We start from the raw sequence: 5,000 nt of genomic DNA on the forward strand, positions 1-5,000 counted from the left end.
AAGAAGGACTTGGACGCGCCGCACGATCTCGTGATAAACGGATCCTCCCTAACACCACATTTCCCGGTGGCCGATATCGACCACGGGATTCGGTGCTGGGCTTTTCCCTGTTCGCTCGCAGCTACTGAGGGAATCCTAGTTAGTTTCTTTTCCTCCGCTTAGTAATATGCTTAAATTCAGCGGGTAATCTCACCTGCTCTGAGGTCGATATATTTATAATATATCTCTTATAATATTTAAATACAATTCGCCAAACTATCATAAAAAAAAACGTGTGTTTAATAATAATATCATCTCTCATATGAAATATAACATTATTTGTTTTTATTTAAAGAGTCGGCAGCAGCAGCAGCAGCATCAGCATCAGCATCAGCAACACACCACCAGCCTTTATACATATATAATATTTTTAATATATATAATTCATATATTTTGTCGATATACCGTGTGTATAAATGATATAAATAAAACACTGGTCAGACGTCCAGTCTTCGAAACTTTATTATTTCTCTCGGACACGACGACCGCGTTATCATTTTATCATAAATATATTATATATACACACACTTATTTATCGACTATATATACGTCGTATATATGTATAATATATATATATATATATTATATATAAATATAACTCTCTACCAAACAAATTTTATGTATTTCATATAAATACACGATTAATTTATGGTATAGCGGGTTGTGTTCAAAAATTGCGTAACTTTTTCTATAAAAATTTACGCTGCTTTTCGCACTTTAGGATGCCGCACAAATACAAAAAAAAATACGCACAAGTTTGTATGTGCATGTGTTTTTTCTTAATTAGTGTGCGTTATTGTTTCACATCCAACACGCTTAGGCATTATTTTTCTTTAATAAATAGAAAAATTTTAAATTCTAAGCAGTCTTTTAAATTGATACGACCCTCAGTCAGGAGTGGTCCGGGAACGAGTATCCGAGGACCGCAATGTGCGTTCGAAATGTCGATGTTCATGTGTCCTGCAGTTCACAAGTTGACACTTTGATATATCTGATAAATTTTAACCGCTGCACATGTTTTATTACAAACGAGGCGCGCATAGACAGATATCTCGCACGATATATTCCTCCTCTTTATATTATTACAGTTTTTTTTTTATCTTGAAAGTTTTATACAAATTTCGACGGTCGGGCGTAAATCTTCGAACACCTTCGAAATAATACATAAAATATTATTTCTAAAACGAATTTTTATACATATCGATAGAAACGACATGTGCTTAAATTTCGTTTAGGTACCCGGATGAAAATGTCTCAATAACATATAATCATCACATATAATCTGTCGATATTTTCTTGTATTACCTTCAAACGATAAAAAACTTAGGTAATAATATAATAAACGAAATAAAATTTATCCATAAAAATATAGACACACACACGACAACAGACGACGTTTCAATAAACTATATATTTTTCGTTTATTATAATAACGATTCTTTATCAGAACGTTTTTAGTTAACAAGAAATTTTGTTAATGATCGTTCCGTCAATCGTTATAATATATAATAATACATATGTTGTTATTGTTGTGTCGTCATCGTCGTCGACGCCTTCTATAAACTATGATAAAAATTTTTCGTTATATTTTTATTGGAAAAATTTATATATGTAAATATATTTTTATAGACGTATGAATTATATTTATCTTTTTTTTTTTAATTTTATTCGAAACTTGTTCGAATTTTGTAAAAATTAAAAAAAGATTTCAATATATATACATCTATAATATATATATAATTTATAACATATATAAATTTCTTTTGAAGAGTTCGATAATTTTGTAGAAGAAAATTCTCTTTTACAATTAATACAGACTTGATTTCGTTTTTTTTTTTTTTGTTTAAAAACGAACAAATACTCTGTAATGATCCTTCCGCAGGTTCACCTACGGAAACCTTGTTACGACTTTTACTTCCTCTAAATGATCAAGTTTGGTCATCTTTCCGAAGCATCGGCGACGCCGAAACGCCACCGCGCTCAGTCCGAAGACCTCACTAAATCATTCAATCGGTAGTAGCGACGGGCGGTGTGTACAAAGGGCAGGGACGTAATCAACGCGAGCTTATGACTCGCGCTTACTGGGAATTCCTCGTTCATGGGGAACAATTGCAAGCCCCAATCCCTAGCACGAAGGAGGTTCAGCGGGTTACCCGGGCCGCTCGGCCAGGGAGGACACGCTGATTCCTTCAGTGTAGCGCGCGTGCGGCCCAGAACATCTAAGGGCATCACAGACCTGTTATTGCTCAATCTCGTGCGGCTAGAAGCCGCCTGTCCCTCTAAGAAGAATTATTTGTACGCCGACAGTAAAAACCGCGAACGGCAAGAGCCGAAACTCAATACCGACGGGCCTTTGGGATGTCGAAATACGCCTAGTTAGCAGGCTAGAGTCTCGTTCGTTATCGGAATTAACCAGACAAATCGCTCCACCAACTAAGAACGGCCATGCACCACCACCCACCGAATCAAGAAAGAGCTCTCAATCTGTCAATCCTTCCGGTGTCCGGGCCTGGTGAGGTTTCCCGTGTTGAGTCAAATTAAGCCGCAGGCTCCACTCCTGGTGGTGCCCTTCCGTCAATTCCTTTAAGTTTCAGCTTTGCAACCATACTTCCCCCGGAACCCAAAAGCTTTGGTTTCCCGGAAGCTGCCCGCCGAGTCATCGGAGGAACGTCGGCGGATCGCTAGCTGGCATCGTTTATGGTTAGAACTAGGGCGGTATCTGATCGCCTTCGAACCTCTAACTTTCGTTCTTGATCAATGAAAGCGTTTTTGGCAAATGCTTTCGCTTCTGTCCGTCTTGCGACGATCCAAGAATTTCACCTCTAACGTCGCAATACGAATGCCCCCATCCGTTCCTATTAATCATTACCTCGGGGTTCCGAAAACCAACAAAATAGAACCGAGGTCCTATTCCATTATTCCATGCACACAGTATTCAGGCAAAATTTTGGCCTGCTTTAAGCACTCTAATTTGTTCAAAGTAAACGTGCCGGCCCACCTCGACACTCAGTCAAGAGCACCGCGGCGGGATTGAGTTGGGCCGCCCTTGCGAGCTAAGCCCACCGGCAGGACGTCCCACGACACGCCAGTTAACACCGCGTACGATGAACCAGCGGCGTGGGACACAGATTCGACTACGAGCTTTTTAACCGCAACAACTTTAATATACGCTATTGGAGCTGGAATTACCGCGGCTGCTGGCACCAGACTTGCCCTCCAATTGATCCTCGTTAAAGGGTTTAGAGTGTACTCATTCCGATTACGGGGCCTCGGATGAGTCCCGTATCGTTATTTTTCGTCACTACCTCCCCGTGCCGGGAGTGGGTAATTTGCGCGCCTGCTGCCTTCCTTGGATGTGGTAGCCGTTTCTCAGGCTCCCTCTCCGGAATCGAACCCTGATTCCCCGTTACCCGTTACAACCATGGTAGGCGCAGAACCTACCATCGACAGTTGATAAGGCAGACATTTGAAAGATGCGTCGCCGGTGCGAGACCGTGCGATCAGCGAAAAGTTATTCAGAGTCACCAAATTGTACGATGACGAGCAAGCCCGCCACCGATTGGTTTTGATCTAATAAAAGCGCTCCTTCCGTCTCCGGTCGGAACTCTGTTTGCATGTATTAGCTCTAGAATTACCACAGTTATCCAAGTAAATGTGGGTACGATCTAAGGAACCATAACTGATTTAATGAGCCTTTCGCGGTTTCACCTTAATTTGGCTTGTACTGAGACATGCATGGCTTAATCTTTGAGACAAGCATATGACTACTGGCAGGATCAACCAGGGAACTGTGTTTTATAATATATATAATATATATTATTACTATTATTATTATATATATATATATATATATATATATATTTTATAATAAAAAACTATTATCGAAAAAGTTTTAATAACAATATCCAAAAGAGGATAAATTATGATGATGTTTTTTATATTACATATATACTTTATATTTATACATAATATAATAATCATCTATATTCGTGTATAAACACATTGTTATTTACTTTTTCTTTTGCGTGTTTGCTGCGCTTATTATTGAAAATATATAATTTTCAGCGCCACGCTTTATTTATATTTTTTCTTATTTTATAAAATTTCACCGAATCGACTATAAATCTATCTAAATTTAATCGAAATGAGAAAAATTAGATGATTACGTCGACCGGGCTACAATTTCGACATTATCTCTACCCTTCGCTAGATTGTAAGCGACATGGTTTATACATTAGGTAATAATGAACGAAATTTTTATTCTCGCACGGAATAATGAGAGTTATCGCAAATATTGTGTATTATATATATAAAAGTGTAATATAATATATATTTTTCATAGACGATCGCATATGAATCGCTCACGATAGAACGCTAGCTAAATTCGCGATCTCGCAATAGATATTTAATTTGTGGATAAATTGATATAATATCTAAAAAGGGAACCGCTAGCAATATACGTTAATATATTGGAGGAGAACGGGGACCCTTTCAGAAAACTATATAATCCACCGATGTGGAATGACCGAAACAACGTCTTTACGTAAATTATAACGAGTTTATTAGAATTTAACGAGACGTCAACTTCGATACACCACACATATATGTGCGCTGTACAACGGTACGCCTTCTACATTAACATTAATAAAGATGTATAGTGAAAATATATAAAAGATGTATTGTGAATATTAAAAAGAAGTATTATGAAATTACATGTTTTGTATTTAGAAGCCGTCCGAGGTGTATCTATCACATAAAAGTGTTATGAAAATATTAACAATAAGGAAAAAAAGTATTATGAAATTAGATGGCCGCTCGATGTATGAACGTACGAGGTGTATTATATAAAAGTTGTATGAAAATAGAAATAATAATGAAAAACAAGTATTATGAAATTTAATTCCGCTCGATATAGGAACTTGTCGAGAAAGATGATATGTGAAGTTGAATGGAGATGTTTT

General features: G+C 37.4%; 2 non-coding genes across 2 annotated transcripts in view; both read right to left on the reverse strand.

Moving 5' to 3' along the window:
• LOC130899167 (large subunit ribosomal RNA) overlaps positions 1-207 on the reverse strand; it is a 4,066-nt gene extending 3,859 nt beyond the window's left edge. Inside the window, exon 1 of the ribosomal RNA XR_009059990.1 lies at positions 1-207. This exon is cut by the window's left edge and continues 3,859 nt beyond it. This is a non-coding gene — a ribosomal RNA (large subunit ribosomal RNA).
• A 1,697-nt stretch (positions 208-1,904) lies between these two features.
• On the reverse strand, positions 1,905-3,826 carry LOC130899162 (small subunit ribosomal RNA). Its single transcript, XR_009059985.1, has one exon. It is a non-coding gene; the product is annotated as a small subunit ribosomal RNA (ribosomal RNA).
• Positions 3,827-5,000: the final 1,174 nt, after the last annotated feature.

Source organism: Diorhabda carinulata, chromosome 10 (genome assembly GCF_026250575.1).
Source record: "Diorhabda carinulata isolate Delta chromosome 10, icDioCari1.1, whole genome shotgun sequence".
Lineage (NCBI taxonomy): Eukaryota > Metazoa > Arthropoda > Insecta > Coleoptera > Chrysomelidae > Diorhabda > Diorhabda carinulata.